Source organism: Delphinapterus leucas, chromosome 2, assembly GCF_059928025.1.
Source record: "Delphinapterus leucas isolate spDelLeu-1000000601 "Yukka" chromosome 2, BTC_Dleu_Yukka2, whole genome shotgun sequence".
Lineage (NCBI taxonomy): Eukaryota > Metazoa > Chordata > Mammalia > Artiodactyla > Monodontidae > Delphinapterus > Delphinapterus leucas.
The window spans coordinates 69,316,941-69,337,777 of record NC_143130.1 but is presented as its reverse complement, the minus strand read 5'-3'; the positions used below and the strand labels follow the sequence as shown (position 1 = coordinate 69,337,777).

At 40.7% G+C, this 20,837-nt stretch overlaps 1 protein-coding gene across 1 annotated transcript in view; it reads left to right on the top strand.

Moving 5' to 3' along the window:
- Positions 1-20,837, top strand: part of NOX5 (NADPH oxidase 5) — a 147,415-nt gene that overhangs the window by 28,174 nt on the left and 98,404 nt on the right.

Here is a 20,837-nt window from a genome sequence, read left to right as displayed (position 1 = left end):
CATTTGTGCCATATTTTAGATTCCACATATAAGTGATGTCATACGGTATTTGTCTTTCTTTCTGACTTACTTCACTTAGTATGATAATTTCTAGTTGCATCCATGTTGCTGCAGATGGCATTATTTTGTTCTTTTTATGGCTGAGTAGTATTCCATTGTATATATGTACCACATCTCTATCCATTCATCCATCGATGGACATTTAGGTTGTTTCCATGTTTTGGCTATTGTGAATAGTGCTGCTATAAACATAGGGGTGCATGTATCTTTTTGAATTACAGTTTTGTCTGGGTATGTGTCCAGTTGTGGGATTGCTGGATCGTATGGTAATTCTATTTTTAGTTTTCTGAGGAACATTCATACTGTTTTCCATAGTGGCTGCACCAACTTAACATTCCCACCAACAGTGTAGGAGGGTTCCAAAAGGAATCCATTTTTACCTGAAATCCTTCGCCCTAATTTCCGTGATAAAATTTTTAACATAAAGAAAGAACAAATTGAAGAGTTCATACAAATCAACTAGAGTTAACAATTGTTAACATTTGCCATATTTGCCACACTGATCTTGTTAAAGTGTTGTAAAGTAAATACAGATGTTATCATATTTCACCCTAAACATCAGAGTCTCTAAAGATTAGTACCTTTTCCTACAGGACTAGAAAAACATTATCATCTCTCACAATATTAACGATCATTCCATTATATAATCGAATATCTAGAAGTTACTTAAGATTTTCCAACTGTTCCCCAAATATCTTTACAGCTGCTTTATTCATGCGTTGTTTTGCTGTATGTTTCTTCATCTTGGACTACCTTACCATTCACTTGTTGAAGCCCCACCATCTGGATTTGTCTGCTCGCTTCCTCAGAGCAGTGTGAGCTGTGTCTTCATCTCAGCCAATTCCTTTCACCTAGGAGTTAAATATTTTTTGGCAAAAAAATACTTTATAGGTGGTGATGTATATTTCATATTTCATCATAGTGGAAGGCACATGCATCTAACTCTCTCAGTATTTGCAATGCTAAGATTGATCCTTGGGTGAAGATGATAACAGCCTTACCCTAGGATTATAAAATTACATTTTCCTGCCTGTGCTTTTAGCAAGTAATCTGTGAAGTGAAATTTTGCAAACATGTAAAACACTGGTTCCCCATCGATCTTTCATAAAATGCATTTAACATCTTTTGTTGATCCTTACCTGAGTCAACTCTCTCACTAAGGGGTTGTAAATTGATTTCCTAATTCTATTATTTCTTTTACATTTATTATCTGGCATTCTTCTATAACTAAGGCTCTCCCTCGTCAGCAAGGGTTATTTGATTATCCTGATAATAATTCCTAATGAAAAAGCAGAATAAATGCCTAATTACTTTCCTTTAAAAAACTGTTTTCAAAGTAAGAAAGTAACTACCAATTTTCAAAGTTAATGTTTAGCTACCACCAGTGATAACAAATGAGTTTGTTGTTTTATTCTTATTTGAATATCATTATGGATTTTTAATATGATATCATTATGAATTCTAAATATTTCAAACAGTTACATTAAGTATTTTTTTATGTTTACATTGTTATACATTTGGCCAGTAGAACCCCTTCAAGCTGGCTTATTCCTTTTTTTTTTTTTTTTTTTGCGGTACGTGAGCCTCTCACTGTTGTGGCCTCTCCCGTTGCAGAGCACAGGCTCCGGACGCACAGGCTCAGCGGCCATGGCTCATGGGCCCAGCTGCTCTGCGGCATGTGGGATCTTCCCAGACCAGGGCACGAACCCATGTCCCCTGCATTGGCAGGCGGACTCTTAACCACTGCACCACCAGGGAAGCCCCTGGCTTATTCCTTTGACAAACTTTTATAAGCCTTTGAAAGTTTCACAAGTTTCTTAAACTCTCTAAGCTCCAGCATCTTCACTTATAAGATACAAATAGTAGTACCTACCTCATAGGATTAATAATAAGAATAAATGGGATAGTGTTATTTGGCATGGTAACTGACATTCAGTAGGCAGGTGATAAGGCATAGTTTTTATTATTATTGTTCCAAGCTTTGCATTTAACAACCCTAGTAACCTTGGATAAGACATTTGTCTTCTCTGGGCCTCAGCTTCTCTATCTGTACAATGGGAGATTTAAACTTTGAGGTCCTTTCCACTTTCAACATTCAGTAATTTTTTTGGTAACCAGACCAGTGGTTTTGTATGGGCTTAACAAGAAAACAAAAACAAAACAAGAGAAAAACCCCAAGAAGGACATTTATGAAAATCCCATAGCTAACATCATATTCAATGGTGAAAGACTGAAGGTTTTCTCCTTAAGATCAGAAACAAGATAAGAATGTCTTCTTTCATCACTGCTCTTCAACATTATTCTGGAAGTTCTAGCCACAACAAGTAGGAGATGAAACATGTTGAAGGAGCATTGAAGTAGTGCCGTAGGACTGAGCCACTGTGCAAGGGCTGGGAGAGGTTTTTCTCTCCGTGTCTGTCTCTCTCTCTCTCTGCATTCACTTCCTGGTATCCAAGGAAATCTGTCAAAATGCTAGCTGAATATAAGCTAAAGGAAAAGAGACTTCAGAGACCACATATAACAAAGATTGCAGACTTTACAAAAATAATTTAGAAAAGTAATTCAGCAAACAAACAGCCAAAGCTTACAGCAAGCAACAAAAACAAACACTGAAGGAAGGAACAAGCTGATCTCCAGAACTGCTACATTATAATATTCAAAATGCTCAGTTTTCAAAATAAAATTATGAACCATGAAAAGCAACAAGAAAATATGGCCCATTCACAGAAGATATTAACAGAAACTGTCCCTAAGGAAGTTATTGAACTTACTGGAAAAAGACTTTAGTGCCACCCCCCAACCCTGCCCACAGCCGCACCACCGCCCCACTCAGGAGGGACCCAACAGCCGAAGCCCTATTTGCCCTCGGGGCCAACCACGAGGTTCAGTGCCTGGAGCCCAGAAGTGAAACTGAGAAAAAGCAGACTAACAAGAGAAGAAAAATGTTTAAATGACATATGTACAGAGAAACCAAGATGTCAGAGGAGTAGGAGGATGTGGAGTTCATCTCTCTCCACAGATGCATCAAGAATACATCTGCAGATGGAACAACTCTCACAGAACACCAGCTGAACACTACAGAAGACCTTGGGCACTGGAAAGGACAAGAAAGATCCCGCCATAACCAGGTAGGATGAAAGAAAGAAGGGAAAAAGAAGAGAAGAGGAAGCAGGATGGAATCTGTGCCCCTGGGGAGGAGCTAAAACAGAGGAGAGGTTCCCACATCTGGGGGAGCCCCCTCACCAACGGGGAAATCAGTTGGGACAGAAGGGGAGCATCTGAGGCTGTCAGAGGAGGGTGAAATGGCCAGTCTGTGGCAGACGGGACAGAGTGAGGCCTACACAGACAGTCCGTGCCACAGCCCTGCACGCCTCAGACTGGGACATGTGTCCGCTAATGCACATGGGGGCTGAAAGCTGGAACGTGGGGACTGCAGGGCAAACCCAGGAGGAGGAGTGCTGTTGGCTTCAAGGAGACAGCATGAGGGGATGGGAGGGAGGAAATCCACAACCGGGAATGCTTGTGGAGGAAACCCAGACTGCCATAGAAGCAAGGCACCACTGATGAGTGATGCACAGGGGGTGGAACCACCATTGCAGCCTCTCTTTCCCCATGCGCTGGCCCCCTGCGCCACCAGGCACTAGGAAAAGCCCCCACCAGGGCTGACCTTTTCACACTGGCCAGCAGGCACTGGGAAAGGCTCCCACTAGGGCCGGATCTCTTGTGCCCATGGCCACCAGCTTTCCCGCGCACCTGTTGCCACCGGAGCCCCTGCAACCCACGCATTCATGCTACCTCCATGCCTTGTCCTCACCGGGGCAGACCCGAGTGCTCCAGGGCAGCCTCGGGACCAGACTCCTGTGGGTGGCCCACACACAGAGGTGGGGCTAAAACCACAGCTGAGCCCCAGGGGCGGGGCGACTAAGGAAGAGGAACAAGAATCTTTCCATGCAGCTGCACAAACTGCAGATTAAATCCCCGTGACTGGCTTGGTAAACCCTGCATCTATGGAATATCTGAATGGACAATGAGCGTTCCCACAACTGAAACCAGCTTAGCTCTAGCAGCTGTGGACTTTGGGGACTAGAACACGTGGGAGCTGGGCCAAGTCAAAGTCTGAGCTGCCCTCACAGTGCCCACAGAGGGACCAGAGACCTACCTAGAAGTTGTGGAGGGCCTCCTGGGGATGCAGAAGTTGGCTGTAACTCACAGTGGGGGCAGGGACACTGACAGCTGAGACCCCAGGAAAATATAATTATTACTATTTTTTTAATGTTTTGTTTTGTTCTGTTGTTTTTTATTATTTTAAAAAAATTTTTAGTTAAATTTTTTTAAATATATTTTTTATTTTTAAAGTATTTCTATTTCTGCATTACTTTTTTGTCATTCTGTGTTGTTTCCTTGTTTTCGTTCTTTCCTTTATTCTATTTTGTTTTTATCTTTTTTCCCTTTATTCTATTCATTCTTTTTTTTATCTTCTTTTAAAACATTTTGTGTGTTTGTTTTCTTTGCTTTTTCCTTCAGTTTGCCTTCTGCTTTCGTTTTGTTTTTTATTTTTTGTTAGTTTTGTTTTTAATTGATTTCATTTTGGGATTTTTTTGTTTGTCTGGTTGTCCTCTTGTTTTCTGTTTTCTCTGTTTTTGTTTCTTATTTTGTAGGTGTGTGTTGCTTTGGTTTTTTGTTTTTGTTTGTTTGGTTTTGCTTTTACCATTAGTCTGGGGATTTGTTTGTTCATTTGTTTTTAATTGTTGCTGTTGCTGTTTGCTTGTTTTTGTCTTTGCTATTTGTCTTGGGTTTTGTTTGTTTGTTTTCATTTGTTTTCTTCCCACCCTTCTTTTTTCTTTTTTTTCCCCCTTTTTTGCCTAGTCTATGGCTTGTAGGGTCTTATTTCCCAGGCTGGGTGTGAGGCCTGAGCCTCTGGGGTGGGAGTGCTGAGTCCAGGATGCTGGAACGCCAGAGAATTCCTGGCCCCAGGGAATATTAATCGGCAAGAGCTCTTCTAGAGCTCTCCATCTCAACTCCAAGACCCGGCTCCACACAACTACCTGCAGGTTCCAATGCTGAATGCCCCATGCCAAACAACAAGCAAGACGGGAACACAAACCCACCTATCAGCAGACAGGCTGCCTAAATTCACACTAAGCCCACAGACACCCCAAAACACACCACCTGAAGTGTCTCTGCCATCAGAAGGAAAAGATCCAGCTTCACCCACCAGAATGCAGGCACCAGTCTCTCCCACCAGGAAGCCTACATAGCCACTAGACCACCCTCACCTACTGGGGGCAGACATCAGAAGCAAGAGGAACTATGACCCTGCAGCCTGCAGAAAGACCTCAAATACAGAGAGTTAGACAAAATGAGAAGACAGAGAAATATGTTACAGCTGAAGGAGCAAGGTAAAAACCCACAAGACCAAATAAATGAAGAGGAAATAGGCAACCTACCTGAAAAAGAATTCAGAGTAATGACAGTAAAGATGATCCAAAATCTCAGAAATAGAACAAAGAAAATACAAGAAACATTTAACAAGGACCTAGAAGAACTAAAGAACAAACAGTGATGAACAACACAATAACTGAAATTAAAAATACACTAGAAGGAATCAATAGCAGAATAACTGAGGCAGAAGAACGGATAAGTGAGCTGGAAGATAGAATGGTGGAAATAACTGTTGTGAAGCAGAATAAAGAAATAAGAATGAAAAGAATTGAGGACAGCCTCAGAGACCTCTGGGACAACATTAAACGCACCAACATTCGAATTACAGGGGTCCCAGAAGAAGAGAAAGAGAAAGGGTCTGAGAAAATATTTGAAGAGATTATAGTTGAAAACTTCCCTAACATGGGAAAGGAAATAGTCAGTCAAGTCCAGGAAATGCAGATATTCCCATACACCATGATCAACTGGGATTTATCCCAGGGATGCAAGGATTCTTCAATATACACATATCAATCAATGTGATACACCACATTAACAAATTGAAGAATAAAAACCATGTGATTATCTCAATAGATGCAGAAAAATCTTTTGACAAAATTCAACACCAATTTATGATAAAATCTCTCCAGAAAGTGGGCATAGAAGGAACCTATCTCAACATAATAAAGGCCATATATGACAAACCTACATCAAACATTATTCTCAATGGTGAAAAACTGAAAGCATTTCCTCTAAAATCAGGAACAAGACAAGGGTGCCCACTCTTGCCACAAATAGGAAACCATGAACAAATAGATAAAGGAGATCTGGAGAACAATATGAAAAATTATGAAATAGTAACACAGAAATATAAATGATAAAAAAGAGTCAAAAAGAAGTTCTGGAGCTGAAAATTACCATAATTGAAATAAAAACTCACTAGAAGCTTTCAAGAGCAGATTTGAGCAAGAAGAAGAAAAAATTAGTGACCTTGAAAATAGATCAATTGAAAATACCCAGTTTTAGGGACAGAAAGAAAAAAGAATGAATAAAATTTAATAGAGCCTAAGAGACCTGTAGGACCCCATCTGTCATACCAACATATGTATAATGAGGATCCCAGGAGAGAAGATAGAGAAAGGTACACAGAGAATATCTGAAGAAATAATGATCCAAAACTCCACAAATTTGATATAACACATGAATCTATACATTCAAGAAACTCAACAAATTCCAATAAGGATAAACACAAAGAAATCCACACTGAGACACATAAGTAAAAGGCCAACAGCCAAGGACAAAAAGAAAGCAGCAAGAGTTAAGTGAGTCTGTATGTAAAAGTATCCTCGATAAGATCAACAGCAGATTTCTCACCAAACACATGGAGGCCAGAAGGGAGTGGGATGACATTTTTGAACGTTCTGAAAGAAGAAACCTAGCAGCTGAGAATTGTGTAGGAGTGAAGGAAAAATTAGGACATACCTAGATGATACAAGCTAAGAGAATTTATTGATAACAGAACTGCCATACAAGAAACACTAAAGGTGTTCTTTAGGTTGAAATAAAAGGGCACTAACAGTATCCCAAAGCCATATGGAAAAAATATAGATCTCCTGTAAAAGTGACTACACAGGTAAATATAAAAGCTGGTATTATTGTATTTTGGCTTCTAACTCTACTTTTTATTGATACATCCTACATGATTAAAGGACAAATACATAAAACAATTATAACTTTGTCTCAGTGGGTGCAAACATATAAAGATATATTTTGTGAAAAGAAAAACCTAAAGGGGGAAATGGAACTGTCTAGGAGCAGAGTTTTGTATGCTATTGAAATTAAGTTGGAATAAATTCAAACTAGATTGCTATAAATTTAGAATGTTAATTGTAATCCCCATGGTAACTACTAAGAAAAATATCTAAAAATTATACACAAAAGGAAATGAGAAGGCAATCAAAATGGCACACTACAAAAAGTTAAATAAGCACAAAAGAAGGCAGTAATGGAGAAAATGAGGAACAAAAAGGTATAAGACATACAGAAAATAAGTAGCAAAGGGCAAAAATAAGTCCTTCCTTATCAGTAGTTACCTTAAATGTAAATGGATGAAACGACTCTTAACAAAAAGCAGAGATTGGCAGAGCAGATTGTTTTAAAAGAATGATCCAGCTATATGTTGTCTACAACAGAGGCACTTTAGATCTGAGGACATGCATGGGTTGAAAGTGAAAGGATGGAAAAATATATTCCAGGGAAATACTAACCAAAAGAGAACTGGAGTGACCATACTGAAATCAGAGAAAATAGACTTTAAGTCAAACACTATTATAGGAGACAAAGAAGAACAGTATATATTAGTAAAAGGGTTGATTCATAAAAGAAGTTATAACAGTTATAAACATATGACAGAGCCCCAAAATATATGAACAGTAACAGAATAGAGAAATAGACAGTTCTACAATAATAGTTGGAGACTTCAATATCCCACATTCAGTAATGAATAGAATATCTAAAAAGATCATAAGGGGACTCCCCTGGTGGTCCAGTGGCTAAGACTCTGCGCTTCCAATGCAGCGGGCCCGGGTTCAATCCCTGGTCAGGGAACTAGATCCCATATGCCACAACTAAGAAGTCTATGTGCCACAATAAGAGATCCCGCATGCTGCAACTAAGACCCAGTGTGGCCTAAATTAAAAAGATCATAGGAAAATAGACTGATAATATAATAATAGGACAACACTGTACACCAACTAGATTTAACAGACATATATTGGACATTCTACCCAATAGTAGCAGATACACATCCCACTCAAGTGCACATGGAACAGTCTTCAGGTTAGGCCATATATTAGGCCACAGAAAAACCTCAGTACATTTAAAAAGATTGAAATCCTACAAAGCATCTTCTCCAACCATAATGGAATTTGAATAACATAAGGAAAGCTGGAAGGTTTTAAAATATGTGTAAATTAAACAACATACTCTTAAGCAATCAATGGGTCAAAGAAGAAATCACAAGTGAAATTGCAAAACATTTAGAGATGAATGAAAATGAAAACACAACATACCAAAACTTCTGGGATGCAATGAAAGCAGTGCTAGGAGGAAAGACCTATCGATGTAAACACCTACATTAAAAAGAACAAAGATCTCAAATCAACAACTTAAATTTACAACTAAGGAACTAGAAAAAAATATAGAAAGTTAAACTTACAGCAAGCAGAATAAAGTACATAATAAAGATTAGAAAGGAGACAAGCAAAATAGAAAATAGAATTATCTATTCTTTGCTTAGAGATTATCAATGAAATCAAAAGTTAGTTCTTAGAAAAGATCAAAATTTACAAACTTTTTGCTAGAATTACTAAGAAAAAAAAGAGAGAAGACTTAAACAACTAAAATCAGAAATGGAAGTGGGGACATAGAGACTGACCTTACGTGAATAAAAAAGATTGTAAGAGGATACTGTGAACAACTGCATGCCAACAAATGGGATAACCTAGATGAAATGGAAAACTCCTAGAAACATTTAAATGACCAAAACTGACTTAAGAGGAAATAGAAAATCTCAGCAGACCATCAACAAATAAAAGGATTGCATGAGTAATTTTTAAAAATTCCCAATAAAGAAAAGTCCCAAACAAGATGGTTTCAATAGTGTATTCTATGAAACTCTGAAGAAGAATTAATACCAATTCTCAAACTCTTCCAAGAAATAAAAGAGGAGGGAACACTTCCTCACTCTTTCTACAGAGCCAGTATTACCTTGATGCCAAATCCAGACAAAGACATCACAGGAAAGAAAACTACAGACCAGTATATAAATATAGATATAAAAACGCTCAATAAAATAGTAGCAAACTGAATTCAACAGCATATTTAATAAGGACTCTACACCATGGCCAAGTGGGTATTGGCTTTTCTCACTCAGCATAAGTCCTTGGAGATTCATCCCAGTTGTCAAATCGATAACTCTTTCCTTTTTATTGCTGAGTAGTATTCTGTGGCATCAATCACAGTTTGTTTAACCATTTATCCATTGAATGACAGTTGTTTCTAATTTTTTTAGTTATTATGAACAAAGTTGTTATGAATATTCATGTTCAGTTTTTGTACGTTTTCAGGTCTCTTGGATAAGTGCCCAGGATTGCAATTCCTGAGTCATATAGTTGTTTCATGTTTATTATTATTATTTTTGGCTGCACTGCACAGCATGTGAGATCTTATTTCCCTGACCAGGGGTTGAACCTGCACCCCCTGCATTGGAAGTGCAGAGTCTTAACTACTGGACCACCAGGGAAGTCCCTTCATGTTTAGTTTTATAAGAAAATGACAAACTGTCTTCTAGAATGGCTACATCATTTTACATCCCACCAGCAATTTATGAGTGATCCTGTTTCTCTGAATCCTCAGCAACATTTGATGTTGTCACTCTTTTTATTTTAGCTATTCTGATATGTGTGTATCTTGTAGTGATTTTAATTTGCAGTTCTCTGATGACCAATAATGGTGAACATCTTTTCATGTGTATTATTTGCCATCTCTATATCCTCTTCAGTGACGTGTCTGTTTGTGTCTTTTGCTCATTTTCTAATTGAATTTTTTTCTTTTACTCTTGAGTTTTAAAAACTCTTTATATATTCTAGATACTAGTTCTTTGTCAGATTTGTGGCTTGAAGATATTTTCTCTAAGTTGGTAGCTTGTCTTTTCATTGTTTCTTGGAGCAAATGTTATTAATTTTATGAGGTGTAACTTAAATTTTTTTCTTATAGAGATCACGTTTTTAGTGTCAAGCCTAAGAATTTTTCACTTAGTCCTAGATCCTGAAGATTTTCTCCTGTTTTTTTTCTTAAAGTTTTATACTTACATCTGTGATTCATTTGAAGTTAATTTTTGTATAAGGTGTTTGGGTCGAGTTTCATTTTTAATACTGTGAATGTCCAATTGCTCCAGCACCATTGCTCAAAAAGGTTATCCTTTCTCCATTGTTTTGTTTTCACATTTTGGAAAAAATCAGTTGGGCAGATATGTCTGGGTCTGTTTCTGGATTTTCTGTTCTGTTCCAATGATCTATGTGTTTATCCCTCTGCCAATACCACATAGTCTTGATTACTGGTTAATATATTTTTAAAGCTCTGCACTAATTATAAAGTACAGTAAGGACTGAGACCCACTGCTGGAGCTAGCAAAAAAGCTTCCAAGAGGTCTAATAGTCAGTGAAAAGTTTGCTGTACTTAGAGTCAAAAGACCTGGGTTTTGTAGTCTTATTGCATCAGGATATGACTGGGTGACCTGGCCAGATATTTTAGCCTGAGCCTCATTTTTCTCATCCACAGAACTGGGATGCTAATACCTGTGTAGCTCACCCTCCCAGTAGGCTTGTGGGTATAAAAGGAAATATAAAGTCTATAAGGTTTAGACTAAAGCCAGTATTAAAATATAAAAGGTTATTATTTGAGGGATAAGGAAAATGAGATCCATAGAGATCAAGGTCCTTCTTACCAAAGGTCACCTTCTACTTGATTTGGTAGCATCCGCCAGAAAGTTTCACATGTTATTCAACAAATACTTACACATTCTTCCAGGTACTGTGAAAAGTCCCTGGGACATAGATACAAAAAGACACGGTCCTGTCCTTATGAATCTTTCTTTTTTGTGGGAATGTATTCCATTTTTCAAAAGTTAAGTGAATTCAAATTAAATGTATATTGAGCACTCCTTTTTTTAAAAATTGTATAGTTATCTTAACTACTCCCTTTTATTGAAACACTTTATTTTATTATTTTATTTTTTTGGCTACACCATGTGGCATGTGGGATCTTAGTTCCCTGACCAGGGATCAAACCGGTGCCCCTGCAGTGGAAGCACAGAGTCCTAACCACTGGACGGCCAGGGAATTCCCTGAGCACTCCTTTAGAATTCCAGGACCCTTCTAGATGGATGGATCCATGGAGCAATAAATCATTGTTCTGACTTCTCTGTAAGACACCAGCTATATCCTCAGACTTTCACGGGGCTGCACACTGACTTTAGAAGAGCCAAAAGGAAAGGGGGAGGGTTTCCTGGACAAAAGTAAAAACACTCTGAGGCTCACATTCTTGTCAACCCTTCCCAGCTAGCCCCATCTCCAGTCCAGGATTTCTTTGCCATGTATTTATTAAAACAAAACAAAGACATCCCATGGAGCCAATTCAGAGTCCTGTAACTGTGAATAAAAAACACATTTTGCCTACTTCAAATAGGGCAGAACCTGTTGAAAGTGTCAGCCTGCCTCATCTGTATTTTCCCAGGTCTCATTTTACAAACTGATTTCACTCCAGGTTTGTCTGGACTGAAATCAATTTGTAAACGGAAGTAGTTTAAACAGAGAAAGACTGGATATTCCTCATTCCCCTTGAGAGCCTGCAATGAAGAAAATCTCACTTGGAGAATAAAGGCTATTATTATTTAATCATTTAAAGTATTTTTACATGCCATCTGGTGCATTTATAAAGCAAAGCATTAGAGTAAAACAAAACACACAGTAGCAAAACATGCTCCAGCGCAACAAAATCAGAACCCTGTTCCTACGCTCACAGGAGGAATATTTGGAAGTAATTCCAAGTACCATCCCAGCCATTGGTGGGGCTCTGCTGCCCCCAGGTGGCTGAAGCCCTTCTCTGACAATGCTGGTGCTCTAGTGCTGATGTTAGGCTGATTTTCAGAAGGGCAGAGTGGATGAACGGATAGGGAGGGAGATGGGTGGATTCATTCGTTTACTCATTCATTTAATAAGTATAGAATTTCAACTGTTTTGCCAGGCACTGTGCCAAGTGCTGTTAGGAAGTGGCATTTGAGATCTGAGATCTGAAAACCGCCTCGGCATTAAGGAGGCAAGGGCCATGGGCAGAGCTGTCCTGTGCGTTGGTCCCAGGAGAATAGTAGGAACAGTGGCAAGGACTGGAGAAGTGACCTATGAAAATGGAGGCAGGATTTCCCAAATATGCTTCTTCCCCCAGGGGCACAGACATATCTCATAGCCTATTAGTTAAAATCCACTGGGTTAACTAGAGAAAGAATAGAGAGTAGGTAAATGTGAGCTTTGGATACACACTAGAAAGTACACAGGGAAGGTTTGAGGTGGGGACAGGAAGAGAGAGTTGGCAAAACCCTTTGCTTCACTGAAAAAAATAAGTGAACCAGATTAAAACAACAGGATACCATATTTAACATGGCTTAGCCTCAAAGATTATGACACCCAGTATCAGTAAGTCACTATAGTATTGATGGGTATGGAAACTGGTACATTCCGTTTGACATAGCAATCCCACCGTTAGGAATTCAGTGCCCAGAACTACTTGCAGAGGTATGTAGAGAAAAGAGCACATGCCGTTAGCTTCACCTGGGCTTAAACGATGGCATCACAGATGCTTAGAGCTGAGGGGTTCCTTCTTGAGACTGAAAATTGTTCTGACAGTTGCCTCTGTGGCTGGTTACTGTTCTTATCTCCTTTTAAGATTCTGTAAAAGCCTTTATAAATTCCCAACCTTTTAATTTCCATTGAACTCAAACATTCATTTATTGAGCACCTGGTGAATGCAAGACTTTGGCTCGGTGGGAAGAGTACAATAAAGGAATGACTTAGATTTGGTTTCCTGCGCTCAAGGACCTTGGTCTAGAGAAGATTGACTTGTAAAAACGTGAAATACAGTAATTCAATAAAATAATGCCTATAACATAGCATTATGGAAATATGGTATAGGGAAGATACAGTACATTCTATTTAGAGGGATAAGGGAGGGGTGGATTCCTAGCAAATGTGATATTTGAGCCTTGGAACACAACAGGATTTTGATATGTCTGGGAGGTTGGGCATGGGGGAAAGGACACCGTATCTTTAGATTGGAAGAGCATGAGCTGTTATTTGTTTAGTCAGTCTTCGCTGAGCACCGAAAGGTGCTATGTGAAATAGAGGAGCATGAGAACCACCATAAAGGGGAGATAAAAATACATCCCTGAAAAAAAAGTCTTGTAATACTAAATGATCTGGAGGTGAAGCAGAAATGCAGGCTAAATACTTTTTTTTTTTGGTAGTGAATTAGCCACTTTAAAAATATTTCAGTGAAGTCAGCAGGAGAAAGCATGAAGCATAAGATACATATTTATACCACTGCCCCCCTTCTCCAAGCTTCCAGATTTTGTAAAAACGTATTGTTTTTATTTTCTATTACATGAGCAATGCATGTTTGGAAAAATGCAAGGGATAAGAAAAATATTTAGAGTAAAATTCTTCCTTTAAAATCTCCTGTTCTCTGTCCAATCTCATTTCTTTTCCTAAAAGCAAGCGATGCTCTCAGCTTGGTGTGTGTTCTTCCAGAATGATTTCTAATGTATGTATGTAAATATATAACTCTGCTGTGATTTCACATAATGGATATATGTGTTTTTCTGCATTCTTTCTTTAAAACTCAATACTATATTTTGGAGATTTTTCTATGTTAGTACATAGAGTTAAAACTCATTCTTCTTAACTAGAATTCCACAGTAAGGCTATACCTCAGCTATTTCACCATGTCCATTTTGATGGTCCATAAGGTGAGAGCCACTAAGGTCTTATCTGATTTATATAAACAAGCAGCAAAAACAGTCCCAACTCTGGACCTAACAAACAGACATCTTTCTTTTTTCTTATTTATTTATTATTGAAGTATAGTTAATTTACAGTGTTGTCTTAGTTTCTCGTGTACGTCACAGTGATTCAGTTATATATATATATATATGTATACACTTTTTCATATTCTTTTTTCATTATAGTTTATTATATTGAACATAGTTCCCTGTGCTATACAGTAGGACCTTGTCGTTTATCTACTTTATATATAGTAGTTTGTATCTGCTAATCCCAAACTCGTAATTTATCCCTCCCCATGAACTTTCCCCTTTGGTAACCATAAGTTTGTTTTCTATGTCTGTGAGTCCATTTCTGTTTTGTAAATAAGTTCATTTGGATCATATTTTAGATTCCACATATAAGTGATATCATATGGTATTTGCCTTTCTCTGCCTGATTTACTTCACTTAGTATGATAATATCTAGGCCCATCCATGTTGCTGCAAATGGCATTATTTTTTACGGCTGAATAGTATTCCATTGTATTTGTATATAATATACCGCATCTTTTTTATCCATTTATCTTTTTTTTTTTTTTTTTTTTTTTGCAGTACGCGGGCCTCTCACTGTTGTGGCCTCTCCTGTTGCGGAGCACAGGCTCCAGACGCGCAGGTTCAGTGGCTGTGGCTCATGGGCCTAGCTGCTCCGCGGCATGTGGGATCTTCCCAGACTGGGGCACGAACCTGTGTCCCCTGCATCGGCAGGCAGACTCTCAACCACTGCACCGCCAGGGAAGCCCTCAAACAGATATCTTATTTGAAACTCTCACTTAAAGCTCCTCACCCAATTCCCTTGAACTCTATCCTGGAAAGGGAGACACAAACAATCTTTGCAACCCCCAAACCTGTCCAGGCTTCTGTCTGCAAACTACAAACTCCCTTCTCTGCTCCCAGAAATTTTACCCTGCATGGGGGAAGCAGACCTTCCATCTCCTGAATCCACATCCAATCTATGGTTTTTGCTCTCCTGCTGTCCAGTTTCCTTGACCTTTGATATCCAAAGCCAAGCATGTCCACTAAAACACCAACAAAACAGATTAACAAAACTTTTTACCCAAGCAGCAGCTCCTACAAAAGTGCTTTGACTTTCAACCCCACCGTGAATTGAAAAAATAATCAGCCCTTCTTTTTTTTTTTTTGCGGTACGCGGGCCTCTCACTGTTGTGGCCTCTCCTGTTGCGGAGCACAGGTTCCAGACGCGCAGGCTCAGTGGCCATGGCTCACGGGCCCAGCCGCTCCGCAGCATGTGGGATCTTCCCGGACCGGGGCACAAACCCGTGTCCCCTGCATCGGCAGGCGGACTCTCAACCACTGTGCCACCAGGGAAGTCCCAGTCCTTCTTTTAAGTCTCTGAGATTCTAGCTGGTCTTCCCTGAGGCAAGTGCACTAATATCTCAATGGTGGAATGAAAGGTAACAGGACAAGGAAGCCCAGGGAGGGTGAGACCTGAGTTAATACCTCAAATATGATCTACTACAACTTGAACATTTTCCCAAATTAGGTATACTTTATAAGCATCATTTTAATGGTTGCCCAGTATTCTAACCAACAAATATAATTTACCATTCTCTTATTTTTTTAAATTATATTATAAATGATACATTATGGTTATCTTAGGACATACTCCCCCACCCCACCCCAAATTTGTGTTATGTAATTTACATAATAGTATTTATATTATGTTAAGGATTTTGTTGCATATTCCAAATTGCTTTCCAAATAGCTGTAACTGTTTGAGTCTAGAAGGCTGTCGTACTTGCATTAAGCACTGGTAGAGCGCATAAAGACTCCTGCCCCAATCTTGAAAAAGCTATCTGTATTAGCTGTCACCGCATCCTCACCTCTTACTCATTCCTCAACTCACTGTGGTCTGGCTTCTGCCCAAACCACTCCACTGAAACTGCTTCTGCCAAAGATCTTGTTGCTAAATCTAAGTCCTTCTCTTGTTTGACTTCCTAAAAGCATTTGAAAAGCTTCTATGTTCTCCTAGGTTTCTTCTCCCCATATTCAATCTCCTTTGCAGGTCTGTCCTCCTCTTTCTAGCCTGCCCATATTTCCCAGGGACCTGTCTTAGGCCTAATCACCTTCTCACTCTAAAACTCTCTGATACCTGAAAACTGGGTTCACCTCTTGGTGGGTGTTGAGCCAAAAGACACAACCAAGCCAAAGATCAGGAGAAGAATGGATTTATTATTACTTGCAGCAAGTAAGGAGAGCACCGGAGATCTCTCCCCCAAACACCAAAACCGGGGAAGTTTTAAGCTAAGGGCATGTGCATATTCATGAAGGGGCTTGAACAGAGGAAAATTCACTATAGAATTGGGGCAAAGGTCAACACAGTCCAAGCTTTAGTTGGGTGAAATTAGGAGGGTCAACATCACCACCTGGATAGGGGCCTTAGTTCCTGCAGAACTCAAAGACTATATCACATAGTCATGTACATCCCTTGAGGAGGAGCTAGGACTCTGTTTTATTCCTGAATAAAATTTATTTATTTCTTGACTGCTTTTCCTTTGTTCCTGCATTCCCTTACTTTTCTTAAGATCATTATTACTGAGACCTGTTTAAGGGCAAGCATTGTGGCCAGGCTTAGATCACAAAGTGGCTTAGGCCAAAATGGCTTCTTTTATGTCAAAGCCATTCCTGGTTCTCCTTCTCCTGGGACCCCCTAACCTACCTGCTTACATCTCCTCAGGCAATCTCATACATGCCTACTTCTAAATGTTGATGCCTCCTAAACCTCCAGCTCCATTCTCAGCTACCTCCAGAGCCCTATGTCCATCTGGTCACTGGACAGGCCACTCCAGTAGGAAGCCCCAAGCCCATCTCAACAGAACAATGTTGAAACTAAACTTACCTTCTTCCTCCACCCCTGCCACCCCTGTAACCCCCATTTCACACCCATGTGAGGTGACCAAGGTAGAGACATGAGCATTCATGTCTCTCATTCCTCACTTTCAATTAATTTCCCAGTCTTGTTGATTCTAGCTCTAAACGTCTCTCAAATCAGTCCACATGTCCCATGTCCTCTGTCACTATGAGTTCAGGACTGTATCAGTGAATGGTGCCTAGATTACTGGATCAGGCCCCTAACTTGGTTACCTGCCTCTAGTTTTGCTTCCCTCCAACCCACTTTCTTTTTGTTTTTGTTTTTCGCCATGCTTCATGGCTTGCAGGATCTTAGTTCCCTGACCAGGGATCCAACCCAGGCAACAGCAGTGAAAGCCCTGAGTCCTAACTATGGGACCACCAGGGAATTCCCCCTCCAACCCACTCTTGACACTGCAAGGATAGTAAGCTTTCTGAAGTGCAAATCGAATTACACCTTTCCCAGCTCATAACCTTGCATTCTCTCCCCACTGCCTCAGAATAAGATCCAGGCCCCTTGCTTCCTGAGGCAGAGATACGCGTGTCTGTAAATTAAAAAAATTACCATACAGTAAAATTGATCCTACAGTTCTGTGACTTTTAACACACGTATAGATTCTGAGGTCACCACAACAATCCATCACCCTCCCTCCAAACCCCTCATGTCATCCCTTTATAGTCAAGCCGTTCCCCATCCCTAACCCCTGATGACCACTGATCTATTCTCTACAGCTATAGTTTTGTCTTTTCCAAAAAATGTAATGCAATCTTTTGAAAAAGCCCCTTAAGGCGGCTTTAAATGCTTCTACCTAGCTCTCCTCCCTCACCTCCAACAACTGCCCCTCCCCCACCCTGGCAATTAGACAACTATTTTCAGTTCTTGGGGAGCTCCAAGCTTTCCTCCATCTAGGCAACCTCCCCCGTCCCTGCCCTTTGGCATAGGGGGCCCCTCCTCTGTTCTGCACAGTGCCTAGTGTTTCCCCATTACGGCACTTCCACGCTGTTGTAATGGCCAGGTTATTTATCTATCACTTCCATCAGACACTTCCTTCTGCGCAGAGGCCTTGTTTTAGGCACAGCTACAAGTCCAGTTTCCCGCATGGGTGGACGCCACCACACACCCACCCTTAAAGCCCCAGTACTCCCCGGGGTGTCAAGACTTTCGGAGGCCCGCGAAGCCTTAGCAAGCATGTGCACGAGGGAGGGGCGAGGCGCCGTGGCCCCGCCCCTCTGCGCGGCGCTAAGAGCGGGTGGGGCCACGACCGTTCGCGATCCCCTCATCCACCGCTTCTGGGCTTGCGCGCTGGAGGCAACCGTTGCCTGGCGCCCACGACCCTGAGGTAGGAGCGTCGGCCGCCGACGCCGTCCCGTTTCGGCCTGAGGTAACCGGCCAGGCGGCCCCAGGACGTTCCCGACGTATGGTGGAGTGCTGCGGACGATGCCCATGAAGTTCGTAGTCCTTCTAGTTTCACTGTTGCTATGGACTTCGTCCGTGCCGACGTATCTGAGTGAGTGACCGGCTCGAGGTAGCAGCCACCCCAGGGGACACTGCTGGGGGAAATTCCCGGGTTTCAGGGCCCGTCCAAGACCCGGCTCTTCCTTTTCTTGGTCCTGCATGCCTCCCCAGCTCCACTGTCCAGGAGCCCTACCTCTGGTACCGAGGTCTGTCCCTGTCCTACTCCGACCCCACCTGCGCGCGACCAGGCAGTGATCCAGGCAGTGGATCCCAAACGTGACCGGGCTGTGCCGGGCTGGGTCCCTGGGGCTGCGGGGGTGACCTCTTCACCCCGGCGGAGACGGTCCTTGTTCCCCTGGCCCCGTTTACCCGGGACTCGCTGCAGCTGTGATGAAGCAGGGTGGGCCACCTGCTCCCAGAGGGCCCGGGCGGCCGGCTTTGGTATGGCTGGCTGGCTGGCTGGGCATGGTTTTCACATTTTTAGCCGTGAATGTGAAATGTGATCTTTTCGTGACTTGCGCAGAAGTACGAAATTCCAATTTCATTGTTCGTTAAGTTTTCCTGGAACACAGCCAGCTCATTCTTTTATGTATTGTCCAGGCTGCTTTCCCGCCTTTTAACTGCAGAGTCCCGTAGTTGCCACGGAGACGCGGTGGGCTGCAAAATCTGAACTATTTGCTCTCTGGCCCTTTACAGAAAGAGTTTGAGCCTGTGGTTAAACGGGGAGAGCGTGTGGATTGCGGGCAGCTGTCTGGAACGCTCGCTGACCTCCTATGCACGTCCACAGAGCATCCTCGGGTGCACAGGATTCAAAACCCTAGCTGAGCAGAATTGCAGCTTCCCACTTGTCCGTCCCCGGTGGCTGAAAACGAATAAGGTCATATTCAGGGGTGCTGAGACTATTAACATCACACGGACACCTCGAGGTGTTTAAGTATTTAAGTGTCTGATAGCTGATGTTCCAGATAGGACCATGAGGCTTGTTCATCTAGTCTAACTGTAGTTCATTGTAGCATCTAGTAATGTTGGGGTTTGATTTAACTATCTAAATAAATAAAATTTAACCGGTAGGTGTGAAAAAAGTACTAAAGTACATGCTAGCTATGCAGAGCTGTATTTCAGACTTGTTAGAAGGTCTTAGTTAAAAATTAGATTTCAAAAATGAAAACACAGCACAACCTAAGTCATAAATAGTAGTGGATAAAGTTCAGAATAAGGTGCCCTAGATAACTAAAGTTAGCCCTTTCAATACTAGCCCTTATGATAGCTGTTTTAAACAAAAGTCTTTGTAAAATTCTTCTTTTTTGCGGTAAAGGAACAGAACATACTGAAGAGGATAATATTCTTTTCTTGCTGTCTAGTGGTCATTATTACTAACACCAGCTATTGCCTTTTGGTAGTTGTAGAGCAGTAGGTCACACTGACTAACATATATGCAGACTTTAGTTGAAGTGACATTAATTCTGTCACACAGTACTCTCTGAGACTGCTGGTTAGCAATACCTGGATACTCAACTCAGCACAATCTCTGGCCTAACTCCATAATTTCATGGCCTGTGCTTTTTCTTTGTACCCTCTTAACCTAAACTTTCTTAAGGCTTGTAGGAAATGAAAAGATACTTCTCAGAAAAAGGAATGATTTTGTGTTGAAGATATAGATGATACAAGACATTAGGAAAATATATACAGGTCACAGATCATAAAAGATACCTTAGAAAATGTACTTTACGTCTTTTCCATGGAAGGGCGGCTTAAGGGATATGTAGGGCAATGCTAACATGGCTACTTCTCTGTGAAACTAGGCTTATCATTGTGTTTGATTTAAGTCAGTTATGTATTCTTTATTTTGTATGTCCACTATTCCAACGGTGTTGGCAAGAGAGTCATATTAAAAAAATGCTCTCTCACGCCAAAAAAAAGGCATATAGGTTTTCATAATGAAAAGTGCATCTTTAACAATTTTCTTTTTTAGAATACAAGACAGTTTTGAGGTTATCTTATACAAACATCACAGGTATGTATTAAGTAATTACAGTTGTTGAAAACATCAGTACTACTTGTAACTACTCATACCTTTTTAGTAGGCCCAACCCAAGATTAGCTAGTACCAGTTTAATCTAAATTCAGCTTGATACAAATGAGAGTTGGGTGTACAGCAGTCTGCACTCGTCTACATACACATAGATCCTGATGATGCTGGATAAACATCTTTTTACTATGTACTTAAATTTATATACATTTAATTAATTTCCTTACATTTGATTTTTCCTTAGTTTTAGTTGTATTTTTTCAGTTTTAAAAATCATGCCTCTTGGGCTTCCCTGGTGGCGGGTTCGTGCCCCGGTCCGGGGGGGTCCCGCATGCCACGGAGCGGCTGGG